We start from the raw sequence: 18750 nt of genomic DNA, 5'->3' as shown, positions 1-18750 counted from the left end.
AGCAGCGAGTACGAAGGGGTTCTGGGTGAAAACATGAAGGTGTATAATATGTACTCGTTTGCAAATTAGTGCGGGGTATAGTAATCAGTGTTAAGCTAGAGCGGTGGCAGGTTAAGAAATAGTAGCTAGTTAACGCCAGCGCAGCAGGATGGAAAACTTATGCAAAGCTTAATGCCTGCCGCAAAATGCCTGACATAACTTTCGTCCTAATCCCCGCCTGCCCATAGCAACAGCGCAACTCTGCCCCATCCCCGTCCGGGTTCGTGCACCGATTGTTTTTATTTTCTCATAGCCCACACAGAGGGTGAAATATTCAGCTTAGCCCGCTCGCCGCCGCCCCCGAGGCTGGTAATTATACCCTGTGACCGTAAAAAGCTTGGTCGCAAAATTAAAACCTCGAAGATAGATCCTGCAGGAGCGCATCTCCGAGTTGTGGGTGGGAAAAGGAGAAGGGAGATCCGAGGTGGGATAAGGTAACGCTACGGGAACGAAATAGGTTGAGGAAAGCTGCAAGGCGAGGGAGATCCGAGAGAGAGAGAGAGAGAGAGAGAGCCAGCCGTCTACCCTTGCGGCACTCTTCGGGAGGCTTCTATTTAATGAAAGCCTTTAATCCAAAGGCTTTTCGGATTCCAGCACGATTCTCGATATCAATTTCTGAGAGGCGGCGGAGGAAAGGAATAGTCAAATAACGCAAGAATGAGCCAGGAGGACGTCTGACGTTCCAAGAATTATTGACCCATATATCGATTCGGTCAGGCGTTCAACGCCGAGGCGGACAGATAGTACCAAAACTAGTACAAGTGTTTTCAGCTCGTAAGCCAACTAGGATCTGAAACCTTTTCTCCTGTACGCTTTTACATCAGTAACTTTAATCCTCGCTAGAAACTCTTCGTGTTATAAGTCATAATTCATTCGGCTAATGTTGTTCGCGATTGAGTTCTTTGACGCGCTGGTATATGTGTGTATTGAACCAATTGACTGCGAGACGTACTTCTTCGCCAGGAGTTACTAAGTCAACTAAGTTATCCGAGCGAGCCAACTCAATCTGTGGCCACTTTGCTTGATTAGTTCACCCTAATTCTTATTCTCGTTCTTAGACAGCCGCTTCTTCCGCAGCCTCTTATTGTCCTGCTCTTCAGATGTTTGATATTAAATTTTGTGCTTTTTTTTCGTTTTTTCGTTTTCTTTTACAAAAACTTCAGGTGGAAACGAGATCTTGTTTAATCAAACCTGACCAGGGAACCTTAGCACTTGTCAAAAATCGATTTCGAAGTTGCAGGCATTTTTTTCATTTCATCAGTATATCACAGTCAGGAACAAATAATCGTTGGTGTAGTTCGCGGTGTGTACACATGTTACGACCATTTTTGTCCGCTATTTTCTACCGAATTCAAACCATTACCAGATAAACGGTTTCATTGAATGTCAAGAGAAAGGAGACGTTTGGAAAGTAAAAGCATCGAAACAGTCTTTAAAAGTTCAACTCAGTGAATAAACTTTTACTTTTGACACTCTTCTTTATTTTAGGTTCCTTTTATTGCTTTGAAAATAAAAAAAAATAAAAATTTCTTCGTGCCGTGTATCGTCGGCTGGTTCTTTCTGTCTTGGACAATAATCTTTCGCATGCTTCAACGAAACGGATCGGTGGTCGTGGTTTGTTCGCTAAATATTTCAGGCTTTGTAGGGTTCGATTCTCCGCCGGACACACCAAGAAACAACCAAAAGATTAGTACCATTGGCGACCTGCTATAACCGCGTGGATACAAATCCGAAAAGCCGTACCGATCCCACGGCTTTGCTCCAGCCTCTCTTCCAAATAATCGGTTATCCCGAGTTTTTTCACCTCATTCACGTCCGCTATCCTTCGCCCTGAAAAAGGCATCCGCTTGCTTTCCAATTCGCTGGCCTACAAGTAGATTCCTTCTCGCTTGATAAGAACGCGGAAAAAACGCCAAACGTAAGATCGATTCGAATTCGGTTTAGGACGATCATCTGTTGCCTTTGAGCTGCGAGTGTCATAGACAGTAACTTGCAGCTTATCGGTTGGTTACTACAGAATACCGCAGGTTTGTGGTACCCTCTGTGTACCAGGGTCGAGAAGCAGGGGGATGGGGATGTAGCTGAGCCACAGAGGCCAAACATAGTTTAACTCGAATTACCGCTAATAGAGTCGTTCGTCATACCAGAACGGCCTCTAACCACTTCTCTTACCGGGCAAATTGCTAGGTAATTTGGGTGAAAAATTGCGAGGATTAGAGTCCAACTGTTCTTCTTAGGTCGACGTAACTGCCCCCTGCGTATTATTCCAATAAACGAAGGTAGTCGGTACACTCCCGTATGTTTGTTCAAATTAGTCACCCCCTTTCGCTGATGGTCATACCCCTGCAGAAGCAGCCTACCTACAGGTGAGCAATTTGCAAGAACTGCGCCGTTTTAGATAGGCAGAAATTTTATCAAGTGCCTCTTACAATGTCGAGAGGTATTTTCGTAATCCCTTAGGTGGTTGAATTACTTCTCAAGTTTATTGTTTCAAGTCTCTCCAAGTCCGCGTTGCGGCATGAGAACGTATTTTAAAATTCGGTAAAACTTAAAAATAACACGCGAGACCTCGCGAAACCTCATGGAACCCTGCGTGAAGTCTCACGAAGGACTTTCAAGTCCATGAGAATATTGTGCGAACTCTTGCTAAGTCTTTCCAAAATTGTTTTAAGTTTGTCGACACCGCGTGAGGTAATCCGAAGTTTAATGGAGATTTCTTTAAATTCAACGCCTGCCATAACTGACGTTGAAAGACATTCAAGTTGGGCTAATCGGAAGTATACGAATGGGGTGATTTCCCATATGAGGCGAGTTTCCTCTGAAGAAATCTTGAGGGTCAATTTTGATCCGGTGAATTTTCGCTCTTGTAAAACTGGAGGGTGATCGAGCGTACTGTATATTCGGAAAGTGGCTGAAGAGCGAGTAAATCTGCCGGAGGCGAGGCATTAGGGGGTTGCAGATATTTCCCAGGGGGGTGGAAGTCTCCCGGTTCAAACGGTGGTCAGTTATTGGCTGTATGATTCAATCAAAAGATCAAACACCAAGTCCCACGAGCTGCGGAGACCTGTTGAAACGCGAGATTTCCTCCGCCCCCTAACGGCGTTCGTCCTCCCCAAACGAGATACGGACAAAACGACCCTTGAACAATATGCGGCATTATACCGTATAAAAATAAGGTGAAGAATATCGTCTTTCCACCGTTTCGTACAAGTATCCGAGACACTTCGCTGCGACCCTTTATCCCTCGGGGGCTGCAAATATGGTTTTCCAATCGGAGAACAACAGTTTGCTTTTATTTTCCTACTCCCTCTCTCTTTCTCGCTTTCTTAAATCAATCCCTCATCGATAATGCGAGCACGGTTTTATATTAGAAATGTATACATGATTTATTACGATGTACAAATATGATATATTCGTAAAATTCAACTTCACAGCTGGACCATGTAATATAACCTATAACAACTGGCACATTTCTATGTTGCACAAATATCGTTATTCCGTTTTCAATTTTATCATTGTTTTATACAACGAATCGAAAATATAACAATTATCGGCTGATGATTGGAAATTTTAATTACTTCGGGTAGTCGTTCCACTCTCCTAATTAACAATAGCGATTGCTATTGGTCGGTGGTAAAGATTAATTATATGTGTGTGATTTTTTCATGCACATAATATTTAACCCCCTCACGTATTTAACGTTAATTTCGTGGGCTTATTGATTATGAAGGGAACAGAATAAACTACATTTCCCGCTGTTTAACCGGAAGTTCCAAAACATGCTTACTATTTTATCAACCGGAACCGGAATTTCTTGGTGGTAACGTCGCGGAGGAAAATTTTCTCTATACATATATGATAAATATCGTTGGTTAAGCCTAACGAATTGTCGAAAATTTGATCGCATTGAAACGGAAATAAACCAGGGAATTTCATTGAGTATCTGGCTCGATCAGACAGGTCCACATAACCTGAAAGCATAAAGTTACCTAAATCGTGACTCAATTCCCTGGAACGTATTTGGATTTCGGAATATATAATATACCGAGGTGGTGGAAACGCGAGTATTAAATCATATCCAATATCATCTCTTCGTGTATCGGATATTCGCGTAGATATATATTATATATTCCAACATAATGTATAATACTTACGCATAAATATGTATGCATGGCGTGTGCGCATGTGCGTGTGTGTTTCTGTAGAGAGATAAGGTTGCGACTCAACCGCCAGGAATCCCGATAGTATTATATATAAAATCGAAAGCTAAACGTGAGGAAAATATTGCGATTTTTCAAGTATGAATATATATTGCGACTTTTTACTTAAAAATATTACACGCACGCCTATGTCGAAAATAAATTATTATTTGGTTAAAACAGCTTTATTTAAATGTCAGAGATCTTTGAATAAAATCCGGGGCTTATTGAATAACTGGTAGTTCCAAATAATGAGCTATAATTTAATTAGCCAAATGGTGGATCGCTTCTTAATCTACCAAACGATCTGTAGTAAATTGAACAATTTAACGAATTCGAAACATATTTTTCACCTTCAATATCATCACACGAATCATGCCGTAATATTTGACTGACGTTTGAAAATTTTCTTTTAAGATAAGACTGCAGTGTTTTTTCCGTTCGGTGCTCATGATCGGATAAACAAATTTCAATTAAAATCAAGAAATCATTCGAAGTATGATCACTTCCGGCTGAAGTATTATAAAGAGACATAATCACGGTACACGCAAGTCCGAACAATTAAGCGCAGTGCTTTCGGTTGTTACACATACCTGCAGGATTTAATTGGATGGATTTAATCACACATGGTTACAGACCAGGCACACGGTGTGTATAACTGGGTTGAAATCATTATTCCGAAAAGCGGTTTTGTGGCGTCGTATAGGCGGTGTGGAAAAAATAATAATAATAATAATATTACTGCAGAGTTAATTGTACCTACTTTGAGTGAGGCGTAACCATGATATTGTATAATCTCGCATTACCCCACTTGCACCAACCAACCAGCTAGCCAAATGCGTACAAACTTTTGGCTACCGAGTTCAGAGTGCATTACACTCTCACTTTGGCTTCCTACCAAAATCACTCCGAGATATTATCCCCAGATTCCCGGATGTATGCCACGACCTGTTTTGCATATTATATATTAGCTGGTCTGACAATTCATGAGCAACGATTATCGGGTCCGGGTTTGGATGATTCGCGTAAATGCGGAAAATGAAAATGCTCTCGAAAGTCTTTGAGACGCGCTCGGGAAGAACACAGTTTTAAAAGATCTTGAAACCTTCTCCGTTACACCGTAAGCATGCAAAACAACACTTCTTTGTTCAATTTCTTAGAAAATATTATTCATAAAATGATGTCAGCTATACTTCGGTCGTTAAGCCATACTGGAATCGGGAAAGTGAAACTGCAGCGACAATTACATCAGAGCACCAGAACTGCACGAGTATTATTTTGCTGATAGATTTAACGGACAGGCACATTTTAATCGTTAAATGCTTGAAGATTCTATTCGTAAGAAGAAAGGTTTGGCTTTTTGGATGCGTAACCTCTAGGATAGTGTATAATATCGTCGATGCGTTTATAAAGTTTGCGTGTGTAATGTGAGTACGTATAGCTGGGGCGAATCTGTGTGGGGGGATTAACGCTTAAAACTATTATTTTTTAGTAATTTTAACTCAAGCGGTAACTATTGTTATTGTTGTTATCGTTTCATTCGAGTAAAACGCGGGCAGCGCTCATACCGTCTGTGTGCAATCAGAGGGCCATTTAGTTTAACGTGAGCTTTGCTGCTGCAGCTTGTGACAGGTGGCACAGTGCTATTAAGTGAAACTCGTTGTTTTTCGTCTTTCCTTAATCTCCTTAGTAACAAATGACAAGTTGCCCAGACACGAGACCAAAATATAAACTAGAAATTCCAATAACCTCACGAATTAACTATTTACACCGATTATTCAACCGTTCTATTAACATTACTCTGTAAATAATTAATATCAGTAGAGTATTGCTTTGTTCTGCACCTTGTTTAATAGAAAGTCAACCACTATTCATTCATTATTTGGGAAGTACAGGTTGTTGAATACGAAAGTAGGGCCAGAGTCCTTAAAGTTGAAAGATTAGAAACTCGGTTATGTTTTTGTAAATTTGAAGAAATAAACAGAATTCATATTCAGGTATAAACAAGTATAAGAATTTTGCGTTTAACTATAGTGGTTTTTGTGCCAATGCAGATAATAAAATACAAAAATTTTAATTTGTCGAACACGATAAAAATTGATATGAAAATTTATTTTATTCCCAACTCGACCATAAAGTTAATTTTTTTTACTTCAAAAGCGGGTTGAGATTGGCATATTTTTCCCTAAAACGCATTTGCGGGAAATATGAGGCCAATTTAAAAGTTGCAATTTTCAAATAAATATAGCGGCCGGAATTGAGTCAGAAATAAAGTCCTATGTGTAACACGGGAATAAAAGTCGATTTTACTCCCTCGTCACATAATGCTCAATTACAAACGACTTTCACCGTGAAATTGGTACAGCAAATAATTTGACGAATCTCAAAAATAAGAAGAATAAACGTGAAAAGAGAAAGAGAGCCAGAGCGAGAGAGACGCGACGACGTAGCAGAAACTTGCAGTTGGAACACGACTGAGTATCTCTTAACATGCAGAGAGGAAAGGAGTGAGAGTCGGGTACGTGGCGTATAATCCTTCCGTCTTGTGCACGCGTGTATAGCAGCAGGGTATGGCAAGACAAATCAGTTTAGAGGCTCTCCGAGAGGCTGGCTTGATCACGTTACCGGCTCAACCCCGAAGCTTAAGCTGGGGTGCCCCTCCTCCTCCCCACGGGGTCGCAGCGAGACGCCTAGGCGCACGCCGAGGGTGACGGCGTCGATTCCCGGGTCTTTTTTCCTGTACGGTGCTTTCTCGGGAGTCGGAGGGAGGGATCCGGCCGGCGAAGCCAATATTCTTCGTTGCTTTATCTTACTCGAATGGCCCCAACTTTACCCCAGCTCTGTTCCTTATTTCATTTTGTCGTGGGAATTTATGTATTTCATGGGGAAAACGTCGTACGTTCGCATCGTGCGGGGCCCCGGCCTCTTGCAGATAAATGACGCGTCTACAGCGACCTGTTGTTCCATTGAAAGGATCATTCCCATATAGTAGAATATGTATATATATATATATATATATATATATAGTATATACCACCGCAGTGATACTAATTTTCTATTGTATATTGCCTGAGATCGTTACCCCTCCACCTCACCCTGCTTTTTTGCCCCTGGACACCCTTAATTTATATCTTTCGATTCATTAAGTCAAGACCGATTCAATTGTATCTTGGCGCTACTTCGTTCGTATTATGGCTCGTTAATTCCGCGGCTCGCGGCCCTCGACTGGCTCGTGATTCTGAAACCCATGAAATTCCTGATTTCGAACAAAGCGCCACCTTTTTCCTTCTTCTATTTTTTCTCTATTCGCTACAATAAAACCAGTTCTCTCCAGTCACGTTTCAACTCCGGGCACTTTATTCTGAGAGAAAAACTTACGTCTGAATATTTTCCCCGCATGTACCTGTAACGATGATATACAGCTCGGGGGCAAATTTGTGCAGTCAAGAACGAAAACTGACACTGCCTACTATCGTATTCACCAGAAATAGATGCATCCATTCGCTGTTTGCTTGTACCGTACGACATTTCGTCATCTGCCAAAGCTGCAAGTGCGAAAAGTGCAACCTCGCACTTAAATGTATCCGGGACAGACGCGCGGACGTCTCAATCCCCGACAGACCCTGTCACAAAACCTTGAACGTTATTTAGGAATCGAAGTTCATCCTCGCCTGTTCTCTCGAAATTAATGCTGTAATTTCTTAATAGTTTGCTCTTATGCAGCGGCAAATGCTTCGTTAAAAGTTTCGGTAGGATGACAGAAAAATTATTAAAACTTTTTTTTATGTAGGTGTTTATGTCTTTTGCAATAAGATTCTTGAGATATTAAGAGAAACACGACGTACAACGTTCAATAACGCTGGAAGACAATATCGAATTTATTATAATTAAATACTGAAATTTGCTATCGAAGATGTCACGGGTTCAACAATATTTAATGGAAATATTAAGAAACTGGTGTCGGATCTAAATTTAATGCACTTGATGCTTGACTTTTTATACATGTCGCTAGCTTTTGAAGTTTTTAATTTTTTCATCAATCTGCCGGAGTAACCAAGTTTGCGGATTTAATTTTTTTTATCACAATTCTCTCTGCTTTAAGATTTAGTTTTGAAAACTTTCATAATCGAATGTTGGCAATTGGAGTTAATGACAAGTTAATCAGTATGGAGGAGACACGATTAACTTTTGTCTCGAAAGTTTGGGATCCTTGGAACAATTTTACCCCAAAAATATCAAGACCTGTGAACTTTTATAGTCCAGCTGTCGCGTGTCTATATTTCTGGCAGTGTGTAGTACCGTGTCAAATGTTGTCAAACGCGATGTGGTATTTGAATGTGGAAATTAATGATCGCGTTAGTGGCCGTCGCGCGTCGGAGAAGTTGGCAAAGGTGCGGCGATCGGCAGGGAAAGGTTTTGGGGAGGAAAAAGAAATATACTTTCTCGTAAAAGCTTATGTCCGTTAAGCGTGTAAACTTGCGGAGGCTTTCGGTGGGCCGACCGCCTTCCCCGCCCCTCGTCGCCCCTCGCGAAACAGGGAAAAAAGCTTCTGACTTCCGGCCCGAGTTTGGGTGAGCAGAGATTGATGTTGGGATCGGTCAATGGTCGTTGTGCCTTCGATGTACCTATGAGGCAACCCGGGGACTGGCGGAATGCGCGGGATGGAGGAAAGGTGGTCCCTGGTGCGGGACCGGCTCTATGGGACGACGCGTAAAGGTGTTGGAGGTTTTCGGGGGCGAGAAGGGGGCAAGGGTCGAGAGTAGGCTGGGTGTATATATTTCAGAGGGTCACTGAAAGCCCTAAGTGGGTTACTCTCGTACCTACTCCATTCGACCGAGCTCTGACTCTCGCCTCCTGATTCTCGGCGTCGGGGTGCCAGCCCTGATTTCCTATTTTCGAGTGAAAGAACGCTCCGCGGTAACGCCGAACGCCCAACATTAATCCAACAACGAGGAAAAACCAAGGAGTTTTTCCTCCGGGTCGAGGTTACCGAACCCTCTGCCCTTCTGCCTCACTCGATAACATCACCACCTTCGATGGGCAGAAGCACACGTCTGATCCGATTTCGTTTATGGAAAACAGAGATCGTCGAGTCCAGAGTTCAACAAAAACAGTATGTCGCGAAGACTGATTATTTTATGACGCAAATGCCCTGAACTCTGATTGTAAGTTTTGATGGATTCGAAAAATTCATGGTTCACGTTTGTCGTTTAAACATTTTATATAATTAATTAGTGGGCCATATGTAGGTCAGCACATGGATTCATTTTTCAGTAATACCAGTTTGCTGTCGTAATTTTTCTACACGAAGCACTGTTCTCTTCACAAAACGTGTGCGAATATCTGAAGAAAAATTTAACGCGGATGATGTCGTCTATTTACTATAGACGCTGAGGAGAATTGAAAAAAACTATATCTATATCGATATTTTGTAAATAGTAAACAAATTGAAAGTAAACAAATTTCCCCACGGGAGCTGAAATGGCATCATACCTTCTGAAAAAAATAGTTGTTTACGGAGTCTAATTGGACTAACGGTTTCCCTTCAACCTTACGAGGTCAAATTGATATCCCTGAAAAATGGACCTATGTACTTCCTATGAATAAATTGTGTGAAATGTGTTTCTTACGTTCAAACAGTAAGCGTTGACTGTAAATTTTTCAAAAATTTTAGAACTTATAGGACTCCTGAAAAGAATTGACACTCGTATCGTAAAGTGATCAGTTTTCGTGATGTAATGGCTTCTTCTACCGTTCACATTCTTTAATGAGCTTGATTACGTTTTTTCGAGTCCGATAATTTCCACTCAAAAAGAGTAAAACGTATATGAATCGATGCAATTATTTCCCAAATTCTTAATTTTCACAAGGATTTGTATAGAATTTTACTTGAAATTGAATGAAATTTTTTGACTTGATGTGTTTTCATTCCGCAGTATTTTCACGGTTAGATTCTCACTTTCCGGCAATCAGGAAGCATTAAATTCAGCGATACACAGCACGCAAATTGCCTAACAATTAGTCAGTTTTCCCTAGGGATTTCTCCATAAGTTTCGTTAAATTTGTCAACGGATTAGTGACAAGCGTAGGGTCACAGAGTTTGGTACGTGTTTGGTAGAATTTCCGGGTAGCGTTGGTTGTCAATCCACGACAATTTCAGCCGCTAATTGTGAAAATTAAGGTCAGCATTGAATAATTCACTGGTATCTGCCTCGGGTATCGAACCCGTACCTGCTCCTCCGTTGCAGGGTCATACCGTAATTATGATTGGCGGTTCTAATTCCGTCATCTGAGTAGGCCAGCGGTGAACTTTTGTTACAAGGGATGATCGACGGAGCGAAGAACGAACTGAAAGATTTTGGAATTTATAGTTTTTTCAGAGGAAGTAAAGCAGTGTTTGTGCGTGGAATCGACACGAGCGTTAAATTCCGGATCGTGGCATCGTATGAGTTGAAAAAGGGAAAATTAACCGAGGCTGCCGGACGTGAGTCCAATGCAGAAATAAATCCGTCCGTCGATATCTCTTCGGCGCTCGCTCGGATTAGAGTCCACATTTACACCTTTCCCAAAAGCGATCTCATAAATTCACTACCGGTTAGTTGTAAATTTAACCCACGGCTATTAGCCGCCACCCTTGACGGTTGAATCTGATTCAGGCTACGTAACGATCGGATCAGTTCACGTCCTCAATCGTGATCTCCTTCATCTGGAACCCGATGTGCAAAAAGATGTAACACTTCGCAAATATATCCAAAAAGGGTGAACAAGCGCCAGTTTGGTGTTACAGATCTCGAATAGCTGGATTTGCGACATCTGCAGGATCAGGAGTGTGCAATTTGAGGCTATAAGGACAATGGCGTAGGTACGGTGCGATTGATTCGCGAGCTTAGCGCGTGAACATTTGTCACGCACGGTGCACAACCCAGTCTATAGTATCGAGTTCGGTGTATCTGTTGTTCCACACGAGAGACTCGCTGTTCGGGTTAACAATTTGATTCCCAAGACGCCTCGTCGCCGCCAACGATGATCGTATCGAGTACATCCGTTCGGTTTCGGTTCGTTCTTTGGTGTGCGTAACTCGATAGCTGACGTGGGTAAAACCCACTCACACCCTGGTGCCTGGCTTTTGACGAGATAAAATAGTACCGTCGATCGATGCGAGCGTAGATAAGTATAACAACGTTGGCTTGCCGAAGACCCGGAGGCTACGGATCGAATGAATAAGCTACGACGTGCTAATGAAGAGGTCGGTAAACCGACTCTTAAGTGTAAGCCTTGAAACTTTGCTAATGGAATCGTGCACCTTCCCCCCTCCCCCCTCTCGTAACCGAAATATTAAACGTTCTTATTCGGACCCTGGAATAACAGACGCTGGGTAGATGCTCGGGTCCCTGTATGGTCAATTCATGTTTGTATAATTCTACCGAGACTAGCTCGCGATGCTTCGTTACGACAGCAATTTTTTGGAAGCTGGCTCGTAGAATTGTAGACTCAAATTTAGACTCGCAGTATTCTTGGAAGCGTATAACGCGAATTGCACGTCCTTGGAAATCCAATGTTGTCCCCAAAACGCAACGTCTAGATAGAGCAGAGCCGGGGGAAAAGGGCAGTGATCCCTGGACCGCAACCATCGTATAAGCCGACCACTGTGCCGCAGTTCTGCAATCTCCTAATCTTCAATTCATTTAGCATTCCAGCCTTGTTACACGGATTGTTGTTATTATCATATTTCTATGCTACTCATTTTATTCATACTGTTTTATAGCTGGCACGAACTCTCGCTTAAATAACAAAGGGATCGGTTACCCACCGCAATTCTCGAGGTGGCTGTTAAGTCGGGTTCAGCTCTGTGTCGCCGAAAGTGCGATCAAAGTATCAAATTTAAGTTTAATCTCAACGTTTTTAATATTCTGAAACCCTGCGAATTCGGTTTCTTCTTCAAACTAACCGATCCATCGAAATGATACGTAATTGTTTAGAAGGCTAACATTGATCAATCTTTGTTTTACAACGTATAACGTATAATCTACTAATCATTCGGTGGAATTGAAGAAACGAAATATTATACTCTTATATCTGAGGCTGCTCAAGTTTTTCTTGTTCCACCACCCGGAGAGTAGCCTTTTTTCATTGTCAGTGATATTTTCTACACTAATTTTTTTCACAAGAATTTTCGCCCTTAACCACGAGGGTGAAACAAGTACGGATCATTAGAGCCCCACGGATTTGCAGCTCGCGTAGGGATACGTTCTGCCTACCGGGTGTAATGTGGCAAAACCTTTCGCGGCGCATACCAACGAATGTCGGGTAGGTATATTATACTCGTAGAAGGGCACTTCCCGACTTCTTTGCATCAGCTGTTGCAAAATACCGAAAGTTGGGAGGTCCTTGGATTTATCGCAAAACTTGTACGCCTAGTATGTAGGGTATGTGTACATATGCATGCAGATATATATTTGGAGCTAGTGTATGTAAATTCGCGTAAGTTGCCACGCGCAAATGTGGCGCTATTTAGCCTCGTCAAAAGTGACTTACGGTCTGCGCGTATACCTCCACGGTATACTCAGAATTATTTCACTCCATTAATCTAGAGCGTGCTTACGCGTGTCCAGAAGTTAGGTTAAACAGATTATCGTCCAGTTCTCCGGCAGGTCGGCTCTCCCTCCTGCTAGCGTGTACCTTTCTAGGTATAGGTAGGTATGTGCGCAAATTCGAAGAGAATTCTCTCCTACCGTTGCCATACTCACGAAGAGACGGTTAACGTTCTTCCACCTCGGGAAACAACTCATACTCCGACCCTCCGGCTGACCTGCGACTGCCATCCTCATTACTCAAAGACTGCGCACCCTTACCTTTCGCGAGATAGCCGCGTGGATCCCTTATGAGAGGAAAAAAATTTAAATTTCCGTGAAGTTTGAGTAGCGGGAATACGTGGTTGTGATCAGGAGCCAGAACGAATATTGGACTTGATCGAATTTTACCCCTTTTGATAAGCGTTGGTTCGACGATTCTATCCTAGACGTCTTTTTAAGCCATATTGCATGAATATCGGAGGCCGAGAGGCTGACTTGCAATGAGTTACTCTAAATTTACCTTCACTTTGCTAGAACTCATTAATTGGCGAAATTTTAGATGCGTGTGATCGTCTGGGCACCGTAAAGTCTGTACCGGTCAGCCACGTTAGTCCACTTTGCCTTACTAGGATATAATCATACGTCTGGACTTTACCGACAGACGGGCCGAAATCATTCTCGAAGACAAAACGTCCTCGGGCTAAACTTTCTCTGTGTAGCAGTATGAACAGAGGCAGAGAGAGAGAGAGAGAAGAGAGAGAGGGCGAGAGAAGAAGACAGATAAGGGCGAGATTGAGAGTGGGAGACAGAGGATCGTGCAAAGCGTCATCCGAGACGGAACTCAAACATTGGCATAGACTCACACGCAAAGTCAAACCGAATCCGGCGGAGCAACTCTGTAGCAGATACCAGGATGTGCAAGAGCCTGCATGTATAGTTGTATATAGCTGTGTATGTACAAGCTTATATTATCTAGTTACTCAGAAGGCTTACACCCCAAACAAACAGTTGGATAGAGAAGCCTCGAGGCCCGAGGGAGTGAACTAGTTTCTCGCACCCTGCCAATCTGTCGGTGCGTTTGTACGTGCGTATCTTTGGGGTCGAGTGAAACCCCCGTCGTCAAGTTTCCTCTTGCCTGATGAATGTGAGATGTGCGGGTAACTGCGGAAGACAAAGTCCGGATTCTTGGCTCTAGATTTTTTCACCAGGGTTATCAAAGCGGCTCCAACTATTGGGGTAAACAGCTCGAAGGTTCGTATGTCGCATGACTTGTGCATACGGATCCGGATGCCTGCTGCTCGACAATGCCGACGCGGTTGGTACGTAACACTCGGAATCTGAAGGTAGGTGGAACACCTCTGCACGGATTTACTACCCTGTAAACTTTCTCAGAACTTCGGTAATGCGCTAATTTGGCAGTTACGGAAACACGTATCTCTACTCCAACCTAATGCTGACATACTAGCGTTACTCGTGAAAAAGTTTGATTATAGGAAATTTAAACTTTCAACATGCGCACTGATTGTACGTCACTATCTCTGATTTTATCAAATCTTATGTACTTGTATATCGCACGCGTTACCGGCGCGTTTAATGATTCTTCAACGTACGCTGTTCCTCTATTCCGTAACTCGTCGGAGACACTGGTATACGAGTAATTTTAGAGGAAGTCCCGATTAGTTTTCTGTACTCGATTGTCTTTTAACGATTTTAATACGACGTCCGAATTCCTTGTTTGTGCTGCTTCAATTAAGCTCCAAGATTATTGTGACTCATTTTTTTGGACACCTGTGTGACGATTTATCATTCTTAAGGTAAATACATATTGAGAAAAAAGAAAAGAATGAGGAAAAGAGTGAGAAGAAGCTATAGAGAGAAAGAAAGAGAATTCTAAATACGAGCGAAGCATTCGAAGAAGAGAAGTGGTATTTATATTTATATGAAACTGAATTTTGTTAAGTGTACATAACGGAATAAATCCTGATTAGGTAATAATTAACCAATAAAATCTCGACGACAGTTATCGTGAAGAAAATGAAAATTTCCTTAATAAATCGAGTCACACACATCAAATATTTGTAATCGCTCTCCCTTTAATATGTAATATTGTCGATAAGCTCTAATCTCTCATACGTAGATATTTTCATTGTAATTGTCTGAATATTAAATTCTCTTTTTGACACTATTTTAAACTATTTTGTGTATTATTTTTCATTCGTCTATTTTATTTTATTTTCAAGCGTTCATAAAACGTTACATCTATAACTTATTTCACCTTTTCGCAGTAAAAATAAGTAACTTTCGAATATTCCTTGCATCACGCTAAATTCTGATAAGTTGTTTGGTCAAAAACTCCACTTTATCACTCTGGATTTATCTTCAGAGTGCTTTTTCTGAAAGCGTAGTCAGTTTTCCATTTTGACAGAATAGCCATGAATTACAAACGATCGGTTAAACAATCAAGATTGTTCAAAAATAATTTACAACCGGTATGAATATGAATTTTTTCAATCGGTTCTTCATCGGAAATGAAGAGACCAAGTCTCAACCGAGTGTGCGTCCATTATTAGTCCCGACCCTAGTTATTATTCTCATAATTCTTATCAACCAATGACAACTGTGAGCAGTTGATAGATCGTTACTGGAATTATTTCGGCCCAAGTATATCTATTGCTGGATAAAAGCGTGGGTTCATTGATCACTGAATATTTCATTACTGCATCGGATATTAGCGTTCGCGGATACGCTGGGAATACCTTCAGGCATTTATTTTCCATACCGTGATTGCGAGCACCTGACTACTTGGTGTCTGATTTACTCAAAGTTAATCGACACTGGTATCGCGGCCACTACTGGGAAACGTTGCAGCATTTGCGAGAGATCTTCCCAGAACCGATACCTTTCAATTGATGTAGTTACTCGATTCGATACGTTTGATCTTTCCCGTAAAAGAACAAACATGCTTAGTTGACAGCATTTAACAGATTCCGATTGTACTTTCGATTCACGTTCCTTTTACCATACATCGCATCAACGGAATTGGAATCTCCCTCTAGAGCGTCGTCGGTATTATTAATTTGGCCAGTTTCTGATTTGATCGTCATCAAATATCGTATACGACGCTTGTTACGATCCGGGATGGTTCGCTTTGTCGTTGGCGCCGAATTAATTTCATTACAAGCATTCGTGTGCAGCCACACGAATGACTGCGATAGTGCTTGTTCCACCTCTCCAGTCATGATCCTTCGCACAGCATTTCTCATCAACGCCATTATCCAATGGTTGGCACTTGGCATGTCGTTTCGTTGCCGTAATTCATCAAATTTAATACACGATAAGTCCGGAATCGTCGGCATCGGATGCTCTCTTTATTTAAAAACGAGTAGCTGATCAAAAACAAATTATAAATCGCCGCACGGAAAAAGGCATGGTTGTTTCTACAATGACTTCGGTATAGCTTACTAAACATGAAGGTGTATAAAATTGGCCAGATCTGGCCTTATACGGATAGATCAAACTGTATGTGGGCATATCGAACAATGTATGGGCAGATGAAACTATACATGGCTGTAGCTAAATATTACTCATACCGATGGAACACAGACGTTCACGTTATAAAACAATATCACGCAATACATTACACATAAAAATTCAACTTACTACAATACATTATAAAAATATACTATATACTTAAAGGATGTCATGGATCAGACTCTGTATAATAAATTAGAAATCAATTTTTCTCGGAAACTGCATTTGGAAGATGGATTTGATATTTGAAAGTTGTAATTATAGCGAATCGAAAAAGAAAAATTCAGTTGAATTTCTTTTTATTCTCGATTAATAAACGACAGAGTTTCTTTTCACCAAGGATGACTTTATATGATCTGATTTGAACATATATACCCTGATATTCTCATACATTTCTATATTAAAAAATATTTCATCAGAATATACAAAATTATATGAGGACATACCTGGCTGTATGTAGGTATTAAAACTTCATTTTTTACTGACATTATTGAAATATCAGGTCGTATATGACCGTTTCAGAAGATCTATTGACGAGATAAAAAAGCTATATGTGGGCATATGTGGCCGGATTAGCTGTAAATGCTTAGATTCCATTACCCGATATGGCCTTATGTAACCTGATATGATCATATATTGTCTGATAAATCGATATCAACATTCGATTCCGGTAAAATAGTAAACCAAAAACATTGAGTTCATCAACGGATAGGCTGGAAATGCGTGATGCCTCGAAATACAGCGAACCGGAAAGGAAAAGGCGAAGGGGGAAGGGGGCAGGGGGGCGCGGGACGCGCAATGTGCGAAGCAGACGGTTGTAAGCAGTTGTCTGGCAATTCGTACTAGACGCCGTAACCAAACGCATCGTCTAAAGTAACAAAACTGTTTAAGTAATACCAACTATATTTTCAGGTTGACATAACTAGAATTTCGTTACTAAATTTGTACGGTGTTTCGAACTAGGTATTTTTTTTCCGTGCGTCTTTAAATCCCCTTGTCATTGTTGTCTTCTCCTCTACCGCGAACAATAATTGGGGCACGCTTCTATACCGGGGATCATTCAGCTTCAATATAACTGCAGCAAGTGTACCAAAATCGTCAGTAATCATTTTCACAAATATTTGCACACTTAATTAAACGTGAAGCTTAAATCAGCACAAAGAGTTATTTTTCACCGATTTCCTCATCGACTGAGTATCTGCACGGTGTTGCGGTACAATAAGAAAAGCAATTGCAGAATGGTTAGAATGATCGTGAATACTTTGACAGAAAGTCTGCAGCCTCTACCAGAACGTGACAAATGGTTAATTAATTATTAATTCGGATATGTCATAATAACGGCTCGTCTAAGGGAAATTGAAATCCCTGTCTCACTCTCTCCATCCCTATCTGGGGGTGCTGAACGTGCACCGGATCCGCACAGGGTGCATTTGTATTCGTACTGCGGCTGGGCTGATGGTAGAACAGCGAGAAACTGGGCACCCACACAACTCGAGTCCGCGTAGCTGTTCCCGAGCAACTCCGTGACCTGTTTCTTGTTAAATTACTCGACAAATGTGTCTCTATACGTATATTACACATAGTCGTACACATATTTGTATAGTGTACATATGTATAATTACGCGATACACCTGGAACGGATTTAATTAGCTCCGTTCTCCAGCGTCGGAACAATCGTGTTCTTCCATTGCAAGATCGCTCTTATTTTCACCGCTGGGCTCGCTTAAGATGACGATTCTCAATTACCTATAGTCCTATACCCTTCCTTCGTATACACGTTAACGTTACCCCGACAATAATAACTTTGTAATATTACGTATAACCGGGTAACGACAAGCCGCGATTAGATCCTTTCCCCCCCTCCCCCCCCCCCCCCCCCCCGATACGTACTCCTTGATACGACTTCGCTTTGGAAAGGGCCAAGCAGATGTAATGCGATAAGAGAAATTAGACGGTTGAATTTCACCCCTGTTTCGTTAACTTCAGTGGTGATCGCGTTCAATCGGAACGACTGTTTCGGCGCTGTCACGATTCTGCGTAAAGTTGTAGAGGCGTGTCAAGTTTGTCTATAAAATTTATAATCTACGCTCGGAGTCAAGGTTCCTGGGCGTTTTCGGGAACAAGCCAAATGCGCAAAGTTTGACTCGCCGAAACGAAAACGCAAACTCGGCACAAAGAGGGTCAAAACCTCCCTGAGAGTGAAAATAAAATTATGCCGATAGACACGTTCGCATTCGCATTCGCATTCGCATTACGCGGGGGTCGAGCCGGTGACTGACTGAGCCTGGCTTTATGCCACAAGTTAAGGGAAGTAATAAGTTAGGTTTGCGTGGCGTGGCTTTGCTTGGCTTGGCTTGGCTTGGCCTGGCGACCTTATGCAGTGTTACCTATCCGTGTGCCTCGCTGAT

General features: G+C 41.8%; 1 protein-coding gene across 6 annotated transcripts in view; it reads right to left on the bottom strand.

The window, feature by feature from the left end:
• LOC107218386 (delta-sarcoglycan) overlaps positions 1-18750 on the bottom strand; it is a 169586-nt gene that overhangs the window by 14752 nt on the left and 136084 nt on the right. The gene's annotated exons all lie outside the window — the stretch shown is intronic.

This window comes from Neodiprion lecontei, chromosome 6, assembly GCF_021901455.1.
Source record: "Neodiprion lecontei isolate iyNeoLeco1 chromosome 6, iyNeoLeco1.1, whole genome shotgun sequence".
Classification (NCBI taxonomy): Eukaryota; Metazoa; Arthropoda; class Insecta; order Hymenoptera; family Diprionidae; genus Neodiprion; species Neodiprion lecontei.
Note: the sequence above shows the minus strand (reverse complement) of the source record. Positions and strands in the feature narration are given on the sequence as shown.